Source organism: Eptatretus burgeri, chromosome 8 (genome assembly GCF_056783735.1).
Source record: "Eptatretus burgeri isolate ZD-2024b chromosome 8, Ebu_testis_v1, whole genome shotgun sequence".
In the NCBI taxonomy this organism is placed as follows: Eukaryota; Metazoa; Chordata; class Myxini; order Myxiniformes; family Myxinidae; genus Eptatretus; species Eptatretus burgeri.
In genome coordinates, this window is record NC_140968.1 from 31,692,483 (window position 1) to 31,706,940 (window position 14,458).

A 14,458-nucleotide genomic window follows, 5' to 3' on the forward strand; every position below is an offset into this window, starting at 1 on the left:
TGGATTTCTTTAGATGTGGCAACTTTGTATAATAACTTGATATCTCGATGCTCAACTTTAGTGTGATCCATTATTGTATGACATCAAAATTCGGGATTATACTATGAAACAACAAACACCATCAGGTTAACGTTGTTGTTTCATATGCAGCCTGTGGCAGTTGGATACATCATTTTCTGGAAATACAGCTATGCTGCTGATGCAGTGCCCCAGTTATCAGTAAGCTGGTACTCATTTTGCTAACCTCAGAAGGATGACAGGCTGAGTCAACCCAAATGGTGTTATTTCAACGGAATGACAGGGGCTCAAACTCAAGACCCTAAGATCTTAAGCCAGCCACCTTAACCGTTAAGCAAACACCAGACTTGTTAGGTCTATGAAAGTAATGGTAAATGCAGACCTGTAATTTTACAATGTGCATTTTATAATGTGCATTTATCCATAGCTCTTGGGTGCCAAGAATGGTTGCATCATTTTCCATCAGTTCCTTTCCAAGAACCTTGTAAAATGCCTTTCGTAGTTCATGATCATCCATTTTTTTCTATCATTAATCTCTGTCGTGTTTTTCTTCTTCTTTTCTCGCCCCTACTCTTGCACCGTTGAGTGATATTTCCATAGCGTATAATGTTTCAGACATGGTGAAATGTGTGGCACCAGTGGTCATGAGAACAACAGACTGTTTAGACTATCGTGATTGGTGTTCAGTGACATGTGTTTCACGAATATGGAATGTGTAATGCTGGCCAACATTGTCTGATGACTGCAATTCGCATTTAGAACTGTCAAGTTTACAAGCCATTCTTCATGGATCATCATTTCATCCATGATATCAACTTTCAGCGAGTAGGGGTGACATTAAGTGTATTCGAGATTCAGTTGGCTACCGGAATCAAAAAAGCTTCAATACAATTGCTACCAGTATATCTAATGAAATCAGTTACAGTATTTTCTTTTTCCTTTTCTATTATTTTTGACAAATCCATCTTGACTTTGACTGTTCTTCTTCACGAGTTTTTATTGTATAACGAAGCGGTGTTTAAAACATGTTTCATTCTGTTACAGTGTAATGACTTTCTCAGTTTCTGAACTATCACCTTGATATGAACACAAAACAAAATAATAATCATAGTAATCATAATATTAGGAATAATAACATTACAGTTCGCTTTTGATTTCCTAGAAAGGTTTGGAGGCATATTGAGCAAAATTTTCCTTGACTAGGTTATTTCAGTTGTATTTCTTTCAACCCCCTTCTTTATCTGTTTTATGCCAGCTGTTGTAACCCTGTCATGCCGGAACGTAAACAGCCTGGCATGCCATTCCTTTTTCAGCATAGCATGCCGTTCCTCCACGTGTGCCATTTCGCTGATGGTGGCATAGTTTGTGCCATTTGGTTATTCCCTGCAGTGCCGCAAGGTCTCATCTCAACCATCACGTGACATATCCTATGCCCTTGCTCTGCCCACCTTGTGTCGCCATCGTAATTCCCACGGGGAGTGGCTTCAGCCCTTGCTTTCTAACGCTTTCATTTCCTGTGCAATGACACTAGAACACTGAGGCTGATTATTGTGCCTTCAGCTTTTGATAGTTAGTATTTATTGTCAGACTATTCATGAGTTCGTTACCCTATTTCGACTTTCTGACTTTAGTTGTCATTGCCATGGCAGCGCAGGACTTGACATTACTGCAACTTGCTGGACTTTTCATGCTTGGAATGGCCTTTTGGAGTTTTTGGCCTGGCTGGAGTGCTGGTTTTGCATCACTCGTGGCAACAAGGTGGGGACATATGAATAGCATGGTAGCTTTCAGCATCACGTCAATTAGCTCATTACCAGGGTTTTGGACGTTGGAGGTGCATCGAGGTTCCTCGTAATGAGCAACATTTTTTTTTAAATTTCAATCAATAATACTTTCAGTGTAAATAAGCAGACTTATGCAATACAAATTTAATAAGTATACATATGTGGGGGTTGGCTGATACCTGCCGTTCATCAAACACTTCCAATATCAATGATACATTAACTTGCCAGATTCATTAATTTGGAATCATGATGGCTGTTGCACACCAGTGATGTCCAGGATATCATTAGAGAACGGGTCAATGGGATATCATTATGTCCCCCCGTATATGCATGTTTAACAGTCAAATGCACACTGATGCAATAATAGACGTGCAGGTATTTTTTTACCTTTTCAATATTTTCCTCTCCGAATGACGAAAAAAAGTATAAAAATCGTACATTCCTGATCGCTTATCTTAATATTTTACTGAACAATACAGTACATTTTGATTTTATCTTTTGTCAATGAATGTTGTTTAATTTCAGCTTTTATTTGTCACCATGGTATCCCTCCCTGCAAAGGTGAAGTTATTCTCTCCAGTTTTCTATTTTTCTTAAAGGGGGAACCCAAATGCAATTTTTCTTTTTTCTTTCTGAAAACCATTGAGAATCATTAATCATGGTTTAATTTGAAGGGAAAGAAATGTTATTTTTTTTTTTTTGCCAATCACAAAGTGTCAAAAAAAGCCCTGGAGTGTCAATTTTCAATTTTGACAGTGACGTCATACATTGAACCCACCTTGATCCAAATGGCAGCTTTATATAGATAAACAGTGTATTTCAAACTCAGATTCCGATGCTGATTCCACCGTAATTAGTAACTCTGAAAGTTCTCAGTATGTTGAAGCTGATCAGTGGGATTTTGAAGAAACTATTGGAGACAAAATTAGTGATGGAACCGCTTTCAGGAGCTGTATCGTTTTGAGCCTTGTGCGAGCGATTCAGAGGAAGAAAGCGGAAGGGAAGATGGAGGTGGTAAAAGATGAAAACGCTGGTTGCATGTTAACTCCAGCTCGGAAGGTTTTGCTTTTCGTTCAATTGATTGCTTATAAGGGAGATATTTTGTATTGATTGATAAATCGGTTATATTACTCGAGCAGAAATTCCCATCATCGCCAAGCACACTCGGACAAAATGGGCCACAAATGCTTTGTCCCACCGTCACAGGCTGACCAGGTGTCTTGCATGTGACAGGATCGTCCCGTTTAATGCTGTACTGTGTCCCACCATCGTGTCCGTGAGATGTCGATGTCCTGCCCCAGTGGAGGGGGGAGTGGTGCTAGGGGGGAGAGGTGTGTGTGTTTTGGTGGGTATTGGTGGGGTGATGGTGGATGGGGGATTGTGGGTGGTGAAGGGGGTAGGTGGGACCCTGAGAGTTTTTGCCTCCTCGGTCAAATCCTCTCAGAAGAGTGGTTGATTATACATTCCTTGTTTCCACTATAAGTCGATGGTGGTTTATTTGATTTGTAGAAATTTGTGTTGATGAATGATAATTAATTATTTTTAGGTGCTCTTGTGGTAACTGCCGGGCAATGGCAACAGGTGTTTGATTCACCACTGAAATCCTCCGTGTACATGTTCCGTTAGCTCGGTGGAGATGGTATTACAGTTTCCAGTGATGGCTGTTTCTTCAGCTTAATCATGGGTAGAGCAACCTCTCTCAATCGTGGCAGATAATCACAAGATCTAGCCATCTCTGTTGTTTCATAACATTGCTCTGTAAAATGTTCCAAGCACAACATCAAACATTTTGTCGGCCCGATCTACACTCGGTATTTCAGATAAACCTTGTCAAATTTCTGGTAAACTTAGAGTCTTTCAGCCATTTGTGTAGCATGAAACCAATTCGGTTTGTATTCGTGTACAAGCACCAAGGACATATCGCCGAGACATATTTGTGGAAAATCGAAAATTATTCGCAGCTTGAGTTGAATCGTATCGTGATGGAACCTGGAGACAGTATGAATCTGGTAGTCTACTTCCAGGTGTGACGTCACGGCTAATCTGAAGAAGAAGATATCGACCTTCGATCCCAAATTTACCAACTTTATAATTCGGAAATGCGAAAAAGACACCTCATATCTATTTTGTTGGATATCAAGGGATAGATCAGCGTCGAGGTTGTTTGAGCATTTGAGTTCCATTTAATTATCAATTTTATGAACTCTGATGACCTCTTACCTTGAAAAGTTATACTCTTTATATTTTCCAGACTCTAAATATGTTAATTGCTTCAGGTCGCCGGAGGCATTATGTTTTCAGGTTGTCCGGTTGTCTGTCCGTCCGTCCATCCGTGCATCTGTGATAGGTTTTCGTGACCACGATAACTTAATAAGGGCTGATGGGATTGAGGTCAAACTTGGTTCAAGTATGTATAATGATGTAAAGATAAACTCATTTGATTATGAGCTCAAGCGGTCAAAGGCTGGAGGTCATGTTCGTAAAAATTCTGTTACTGCATTAACTTGTGGACCAGTGATGGGATTTGACCAAATTTTGTATAAGTATGCATTATGGTGCAAAGATGAACTGATTAGATTTCAGCACCAAAAGGTCAAAGGTCAGAGGTCATGTCAGGTAAAAATGTGATGAGTGAGAACAGTTGAAGGGATTTAAATCAAACTTGGCACAAGTATGTATAATGATGTAATAATATGGGCGGAGGCATATTGGTCAACGTCGCGACATCAAATTATGTCTAGTTCTCACTTTATTCTATCTTTATCAGTACATTATGTCTGGTGTTGGCTGAATGGTTAGGGTGGTGGGCTTGGGATCCTAGGATCCTGAGTTCAAATCCCACTCATCTGTTGAATTAATACCAGGTGGGGTTGACTCAGCCTGTCATACTTCTGAGGTCGGCAAAATGAGTGCCAGCATGCTGGTATACTGTGTCGGTGTGGCGACCCATCCAGGATTGTGCCCAATAGCCAAGGAGACTGCTTAAGCAGCACCAACACTCTGCACAGAGTATGGTCCCAATGAATGGATGGATCAGTACATTCTGCCTTTTCTACAAGGCTCCTCAAATTAAAATTTGGCATCAAATCCATAGAAGGCAGACTTTGCCTCCTGTCTACTCACTACTCCCCCACCCCCTCCCCATGATCCCAGGCTGCCCTGTAACAGCACCATTACTTCTTTTTTATTTATTGACCTCATTTTCGCTGGATAGTGGAGTCTGTGGTTCAAACTCTAAAAATTACTGCACTGTATACAGTAATACGTCGCTTAGTGCTCAGGATGCATTCCTGAAGAAGAGAATGCGAAATGTGCTAAAAGGGGTCATTGTACCATTGGTTATATGGAGATGCGTTCCTGACTGTGTTATTGATTATCAATGGGTGGCATTTGAGGGTTTTATTGGGGTAATGGTAAAAGCACTAATAATAATACAGATAGTAAACATGTTATTTCATAAACAAATACACAATCTTTTATTATAATAACATTAGTAAGTATGAGCAAAAACATACAATTAGGGCAAATATCAATAAAAGGAATAATTCCTGTCACTCCAACTCCTCCATTATGATAGAGGTGTGAGCAGGCTCATTCTGCTGTAAAATGAAGGCAAAGTAAACAGTGCTTCTTGGTTCAGAGTGTGTGCATACGATACAAACAATGGTGGTGGGTGCATTTACTCAGCGAGCACTGCTTGTTGTGGATTTACGTTTGTTTTTTTGTTTTTTAGTAAAATTTTTCTCCAGGACAAAGATCTCGATTGTGTGGTCGTATGGCAGCTAAGCTGCCAGGGTAGCTATCATTTCTTGAAGCGCAACTGTGTCGCTGATGCAGTGCCCCTCTACCAGTACACACACTGGAACTGGTACTCATTTCGCCGACCTCGGAAGGATGACAGGCTGAGTCAACCCCCTGGTGTATTAAATCAGCGGCCGACGGGGCTTGAACTCAGGACCCTAGGATCACAAGCTGCCACCCTGGACCGGATTTACTTGCTTGTGGGCCCTAGGCCAAACCTTATCAGTGCCCCCCCCCCAAATATATATATATATATATATATATATATATATATATATATATATAGATATATATATAGATATATATATATATAGATATATATTAGACTAGGCGTAAGTCGTCACCATCGGGACCGAGAAAAAAGTGACGACTAAGACATGTGACGACTTACATGTCTATATATGATGCAGTTATAAATAGCCTATTACTGGCGGTGTACACCAATGAGCGAGCATCACGATTCCATGAAATTGGGCTTCTCACGAGGTAGAAGTTCCGTGTGACGAGTTAGGCGTGGTAATTTACATGAGTTTCCATTACGCGGGAACGGACAACATCTGACGACTTAGACGAAGTGACAACTGAGAGATGACGACTTACAGACTTTATTCAAAGGGATTTAACATTAGATAAATTCGGGACTTTTTGACGCTGCCGACTTATGCGAAGTGACGAGTTACATGCTGCCGACTTATGCCTCGTCTACTGTGTGTATATATACATATATATTGTTGCGGATTCGCGCCCGCCGGCGTGCGGACGGCCACGTAACTCGAATCGCGGCACGTCGCCCACCGGATGGACAATCCCGTCGTGACCCTCTCGGACTAACGCCGGGAACTAGTCACGGGTGGGCCTTTCGGCCTCACCACGATCGTGCCAATCGGCCCCCCGCGTGGGATAGGGTTGCTCGCCAAATTCGACCTACCGAAGTACCCACACGGAGGGTAGACCGGGCGATCGCACCTCGCCGCAGGTCGACTTCGGACACGGGCCACTTTAAGCGACCCGTTCCGTACTATCGGGATAACCGAGCGGTGTTATCGTCAACCTGGACGGTTCGATTAATTATCGGGCGTTTTAGCCCACAACCAACCCTTTACGTGAAGTAAGATGGAGATTCAATTAGAGAAACGACGAAGCGAAACGGGAGAAACAGTTCAACATAAAGCACATTTATTTCGCGATGAACGGAAAGCACACATATACAATTACACACCAAAAGCAAATGTAAAAGAAGAAGAAACACACAATAATGCACAAAAAGCAAATGTAAAAGAAGAAGAAACACAATGCAGAGATAACCGACTACCGAGCACACGGCAACACTTATACAGTTTTACTTCACAGACGGCGCCGACAACACACATTCCCAAAGCAAAAGAAAAGAGAACCACCCTCCAGGATGAGGGGGTAGGCGGGCCTGGGGCCGAGACCGTGTCGGGCCTACCCGTCTGATGATGAGCCGCAAAATGGCGGTGGCGCCCCGACTCCGCGGGCCTCGCGGACAGTGTCTGGTAGGGGGTGGGAACGGGGCCCCCTTCTCGCACTATCTCAGCGCGGGGGGGAAACAGGAGGGGGTTGTTGATGCTCGGGGGAAGGAGGATATCTCCCTGGCTCGGGTCCCGTGACGAGCGTCTCCACCACGACCTCGGTCGCGTTGCCGGCCTCTCCTCTCCGCGGCTCCCCGACTCTGACACGAGCACCCCCTCGACTGCCTTCGCCGCCGCCACCTCTCCAACTCTCCACAGCTCCGTCCAACTGCCTTCTCCGACTCCTCTCTTGACTGGTTCTTCCCAACTCAACTCCGAACTCCACTTGACTGACTACTACTGCTTCTTCTTCCCAACTCAACTCCGAACTGACTTGACTGCCTCAACTACGAGCGAACGCGGCCCTTTATAGCCCCCGGGGCCTCGCTCCTTCGCCTTCGACCCTTTACCTTCGACCCTTCACCTCTGGCTGGCTCCCCATTGGACCGAGGAAAAGTGGGCGTGAATGCTTTTTGATCCGCGAATCTGCATATAGCGACCACACTCCGACGCACCTGGAGGCGGGGCCAAATCGCCCCACGCTCGCCGATAGGACGGAACAGAAGTGGGCGTGAGTCGTTTTCTTCGGAAAGGCTGTGCCTCTGCACCCGCTGCTCGGTGCGCGCCCTGCACGAGTCCAGTATCGGTGCCCACAAGCGGCGCGGGAATGACGGTGATGCGATCGTTGCGAGGGCGAGTTGTGACGGTAAAGGTCGTGGCTGTGGTTGTGAAGCGGCGTTGCGGTTGATGGTTGTTATGTGATGGCTGTTGAGACGTGGCTGGTGGTAGTAGTAATGGCGGCTGGTCAAAAATAAAGATAGTAAAAGAAAAATGGCTATCTAGAGGGGTCGCAGCCCGAATGAATGACATTTATTCCCGCTAAACAACGGGTTTGGGCCTAACTACACATATACTTACAGAGATCTCTCACCTAAGGGACCTGAATGGTGGTTTGCGAATTTCGTCAACCACAACAATATATATATATATATATATATATATATATATATATATATATATATATATATATATATATATCGTAATATTGTACTGTAAAAAAAAAGAGAAGTTTTTTTTTTTTGGCCTACAAGCCTACCCCTTATAGACAAGAAAGATTTGCAAGATATAGGGCTTCCTCATGGTTATTCGCCTCAAATTGGAGACCCCTGTTGCTCGACGTCCGCCCAGATGCCGAAACGACTACCACCTTTGTTGAATCGCGGTTGTATTCTAGAGTTTTCTCTGCCAAGTACTTCGTCAGATCAGCCTTGGTTTGATCATGAGACAGAAATCGACTCATCGTGATGTGTTTGATACTGGTATCATCCTTGACCTAATATTGGGCTGGTGCCTTTCCTTGACGTCGTTTTATCTCTGGTTGTGCTCTTGAGGGAATCTTGCTTGTATGTATCAAAAACAAAAATTACATGGTCGAAGCCGGTGCCAGACAGCCTTCTCCTTTTGCAACAGTTCTGCTGACATCCCCTCAAGTCATTTATGAATCTGTACATAATCACCATCCTGTAAAGTGGCTCGCTCCTGTATTGTCTCTATCAAACGGCAGAACGGCTCGACTTTTGGTTGCAACACCAAAGACCCTTTCAGGGAAGAATTATCTTGGCACAGGCCACATTTTGTCCAGTTCGTTGATCCTTTAGTCTGGCATGAATCCTTGCCACTCAGTGGTACTTCATCCATCATGTTGTTGGTCCTGCAAGTCTAAAAATAAATCGTCAGCTCATAAATGTCAAATCTATCATACGTTATACAGCCTATAAAACTCGGGCTGTGCCTATGTCTAGGGCCATATCAAGGGCACAAATAACATTCATCACCATAAAAAGCAAACAGATGAGAAAAACAACATCCTTATTTTCTTTGACTAATTGATTGACCTAAACTTATGTGATTTAAATGGAAGATGCGGGTAAATGTCGCAATGATAGAACTTTATTAGAATCCAAAATAAAAACCGCTACTAAGATGTAAAATTACCTGAATAAAATAAAAGCAGAGATGAGTGGGAAATCAACAATGCGTGCTAACTACATGCCAGTAAACTAAATTGAAACTCCAAGTAGACTCCCTCTGTAATTCCAACCCCCGGGCACAAAGCTAACCTAATCCTATCCTATTATACAGCAGTTAATCTAATGGAACAAAATTTGTCAGTGACTGATTACATTGATGCTGACTTTCTTTCCGGATAAATGAAAGCACGAACCAGCACATAAGGACATATTTAAAGATCAACCCGAAATAATAGAAAAAGGATAAACACATAGCTATAACATGACGACTGCCCGACCTTCCAACTCCTCGCTTAACAGGAAACGCAATTAAAACCTCCAACCCCGTGGCCATTCAAACCATAATCCTACCCCATACAGAAGAACATAAAATGACAAAAAGGTACATACGCCTCAAAGGCTATCACAACTTACCGAAAAAAGGAAGAGAGGTGTTGAAAACCGAATATGATGAAATGAAACTCCGAAGTAAACTGTCATGAATAAATCGAGAATAAACGAAGCGAACTGAAAATGACGTCATAGTGCTGCACGTGCTTGGACGCGCGCGCACCACATCACGACATCATGCCACGCCCAGCAACCGTAACCTGAGGCGATGGCATGGCGTCGTGACGTGGCGTCACCTCTGTTCCCTACAAGATCACACTTACAATACATCAAACTACAAAAACTTGAAATCAAACGTTTTACTACTGAAGGTGCCGAAACCTTCTGATATTGAACAACAGACACACCAATGTTTCATTGCACAGATGGCCGTTTCCATGGCAACCAACTGTTCCAATACTTGAAAATCATTATACTTATGTGTAAGTTAGTCATGGTCACTATATTTAACAATTATTTAGGCTATCCGATGGAAAATATAATTAAAAAAAAAAAAATATATATATATATATAAATGGCAATTCCACTCCAAAAATGCTGTTTCCATGGCAACCGACAGTCAAAATGCAACATTTTATTTTCTTATAAAATCCATTGTTAGCCATTGAACAGTAATCCATCATCAGTTGGTTATTTTGTATTGTTTCAGATTTTTTAAAATTGGAATTCAAAAAAAGCGTTTTTCACCCCAAAACGACCTTTCCAAAAGTTGAAAAAATGTGAAACATCATTTTTTTTAATTTAAATAGATTTTGAACTTCTCAAAAATCTATAGGCTTGCTACTCTCCAAAAAATTCCAACGAAATTACACAAGGGACTTGACTATTCAGACAAGAAAGCAAATACATATTTTGGGGGCAACTGCCCCTTACACCCCCTAAGACCCTGATTTTTACAATGACATGAACAAACTTTGGTACATTATGGGTGATGAAAGTTGTAGTCAAGTTTCATCAGAATGGTTTGTGTCGTTTCTGAGAAGAAAGAAAATACCTCTTTAGGGGACAACGACCCCGTAAACTCCCTCCGTAGACCCCCTCAGACCCCAATCTTCTTTTTTAATGCTGTGAACAAACTTCGGTACATCACAGGTGATGAAGGTTGTAGACACATTTCATCAGAATTGCGTGTGTCGTTTCTGAGAAGAAAGCAAATACCTATTTATTTATTTACTTATTTGGAGGGGGGGGCAACCACCGTAGACCCCCTTAGGGTCTGATTTATTATTATTATTATTATTTTTTGATGCCATGAACAAGCTTTGGATCATACATGGTGAAGAGCATTGTGGTAAAGTTTCATTGAAATCGTTTGTGTAGTTTCAAAAATTGAAACCCTCAACTAAAGACTATCAGCTTACTTTCAAACATCAGCAAGCAATCCATCATCACAGTTAATATTGTCGTGGGATGGTGGTTCAGGTTCATCCCCCAACCCAAATTGTGGTGACAGCGGTTAACACTGCCAGCCCGGATAGCCGAGCGGTTTTCCTTAGGAGGCGGACACGTTGATCCTCAGAGATTATAACGCGCGTGGGAGGGGTGGGGCATGGCACTGGCGTTGTAACGGAGGCATGGAGAATCACAGCACAGGGGGGTTTATACTCGAAGCCCACGACAAATACATGGAAACAGCAACTTAAAATAAAAACGGGATTTAATGAAAATAGACAAATATTTACAAGGGACAATAATTTATATGTAATAATCGTGAGATAAATTAAACCTGAAGTCGAGACGCCTCTACACACAGCCGTAGACACAGATAAGGGGAAACAAAATAAAAGAAAATCCTTCCTTTATTCTGGCACTTAGCTTGGTCCAGAGATGGTCTTGGTGGAACTTGGAATCAAGGCACATCGTCCTGCACGTGTAGACGTGCCTGAAAAATGGCACCAAGCCGCTCTCTCACAGCGGGAAAAACATTCGTCAGGCAATTCGTGAGCTGTATTCAACACCAGGGCTCAGAGACCGCATGCAGCTTCTTCGTGCGTCAATCCTCTTCACCGATCTGCTGCTTTTCAGAATGGTGCCATCCCCTTCAGTGACGCACACGAGGCTCCGGGGCCCATCTCTCACGACCCAACCAAGAGCCAATGGCCAGCGTCCTGCTCAGTACGTGAGCCAATTCACCTCAGCACAAATACGGGAATTGTGCCATCTTCTTCATGCGTCGAAGGAAAGCCAGCCGGAAAGTACTGTTCAAACAGGCCATCTCCTCGCCCCGTTCTTTCTCGACTGTGTGCATCCCTTACTCTGAACTGAACCAATCAAGCCAATAACCTCCTCGCTTCTCTCCTTGACATCAAACCGAATAACCGTTCCACCTCTGGGGCATGGCTTGCTTGCACAAAATCTGGGAAGGTGGTGCCTTTGACTGCTCGGCACACCTGGCTCACTTGTAAATGCAAAAATGTAAGAATAGGTCACAGGGGGGCAATCACATGCTGGGGAGCTTATCCTTAATCCCTATCTAATTCACACTGCACCCCCCTCCCCCAATGTAGTGACACGTAACACTTAAGCTCACAGTTTCCCGACTGAATTACGTCGAGATGTCTCCTACACGTCCACGGACCAAACTACTCTAGTCAATCATAACTTTCCATTGAAATTCTTCCATCTACCCCCACAGCCGTAACAATATGACATCCTTCTTTTCTCCAACAACCTCATCTCAGATCACTAATTTGGTTTCACACCTGGTCACTCCACTTTGGACATGCTGCTTCTACTTACCCAGCTATGGATGGAGGCTCTCAATGTCAGACATGAAATCAGGGCCATCTCTCTGGACATATCTCGTGCTTTTGATACAGTCTGGCATCCTGACTTATTCTCCAAACTCCCTGCATATGGCATCCAAGGACAACTCCACACATGGCTTACTGACTTCCTTTACTTTCGTAGCCAACATGTGGCACTCAACAAAATCCTTTCCTTTCTGGCAGGCAAAATCCTTTCCTTTTCCCTGTCAAGGCTGGAGTGCCCCCAATGTAATGTACAGGGCGCAATCCTTCATATTCCTGTAATGTACTGAAGATTCCTGATCTTCATAAATGATCTTCCTGAATCTCTGGAGAATCCTCTTTATCTATGTGCTGATGCCTCCACCCTCTGCCGTGACATCCCTCATCCTTCAAACATGAAGGCTGCAGACTCTTCCCTCTCTTCAGACCTTCACAAAATCACAAGATGATCAAACACTTGGAATATCTTTCAATCCTGATGAATGTCACACTTTCATAAACTATCTCTGAAAAGGGACCGTCTTACAAATCCACCATCTACTTCCTTAATATTTTATTCTCTTCAATCTCATTCTTCCCTCAGGGTCTTCAAGATCAAGACAGCTGTTCACCACCATCTCAGATCCTCTCCTTCCCCTCATTACTCCCCACACTGATTGTTGGTCCAAGTCTGCCTCTATCTTGGCCTTCCACTCTGCTGTTGGTGTTTCTCTCTCTCTCTCTCTCTCTCTCTCTCTCTCTCTCTCTCTCTCTCTCTCTCTCTCTCTCTCTCTCTCTCTCTCTCTCTCTCTCTCTTTCTCTCTTTCTCTCTTTCTCTCTTTCTCTCTTTCTCTCTTTCTCTCTTTCTCTCTTTCTCTCTTTCTCTCTTTCTCTCTTTCTCTCTTTCTCTCTTTCTCTCTTTCTCTCTTTCTCTCTTTCTCTCTTTCTCTCTTTCTCTCTTTCTCTCTTTCTCTCTTTCTCTCTTTCTCTCTTTCTCTCTTTCTCTCTTTCTCTCTTTCTCTCTTTCTCTCTTTCTCTCTTTCTCTCTTTCTCTCTTTCTCTCTTTCTCTCTTTCTCTCTTTCTCTCTTTCTCTCTTTCTCTCTTTCTCTCTTTCTCTCTTTCTCTCTTTCTCTCTCTTTTCTTTTGGAATGTTGTTTCCTGATCCATTCAGTGTACTAATTCTAGCTTTTCCAGGAGCCTCGACTATGTATCGAAAAAAAGGTGTCTGTTGCAGATTACAAGGCCGTGTGGATTGTAATGTACCACAAAATGCGGTTTGAAATCGGAAATCCCCGTAGTTTGAGGGGGTGTTGTGGGTGAACAAAGATCTAAATCGAAAATGCGGCTCAATCGCTTGTGCACAATGTATTCCAGATGATTAGTGTGAATTTTCATGACCATCCGACCATAACCCTAGGAGGAGTAGCATTTGGCACGAAGGCACCTCCAGCTCTCGCATATTATCGATTTTTGCACTAATTGACTTTTGATCCCTGACCTAAGCGAAATCGGTCAATATGTCCTGAGGCAAAGTTGTAGTACTCATTGAGTACCATGAACCTGCAAAGTTTCATTCGTATCGATGCACTCACCTGGTCGCCTAGGGGGCCTTCAATTTTTGCCAATTTTCGCGCATGCCCTAATTGTAGGGGGCGCTGTAGGTAAAGTATTCTTTATATCACAAAAACCGGAATATATTTGATAGAGCATCACCTGTAGATCATTCCTGCCAAATTTCATAACCCTACGTGGGATAATGGCTTTCGGAATTGATTTCGCGTGAACGGTACCGATTTTGAAGGTTTTTCGGTTGTTGCTTGGGAACCAAAGCGTCCCTAGCAACCATCACAATTTCCAAAGCACTAGGTCATAAGATGTACCTACCACCCAAGTTTGGTCAAAATCCGCCCACGTTTACTACCAATTATGCTGATGACAAACGAACAAACATCCAAACAAACAGACAGAATTACTGACAATAAGGGTCACCTATTTCGGCCACCCAATATAAAATAGAGTTAAACAAGTCAGAAAAAACATTTTATAAAAATGAAAAAAACATGTCAGGATGGAGTTCCCAAAAAAACAACAAAACAAGTCAGGAAGGAATGGTAAGTGAGGAATGACATCACAATCCTTATACGGATTACCATCATGATATATTTTGACATTT

General features: G+C 42.9%; 1 long non-coding RNA gene across 1 annotated transcript in view; it reads left to right on the forward strand.

The window, feature by feature from the left end:
• Nucleotides 1-6: 6 nt before the first annotated feature.
• Nucleotides 7-14,458, forward strand: part of LOC147021457 (uncharacterized) — a 35,229-nt gene continuing 20,777 nt past the window's right edge. The window contains exon 1 of the long non-coding RNA XR_015060799.1: nt 7-1,776. This is a non-coding gene — a long non-coding RNA (uncharacterized LOC147021457). The remainder of the gene's footprint in view (nt 1,777-14,458) is intronic.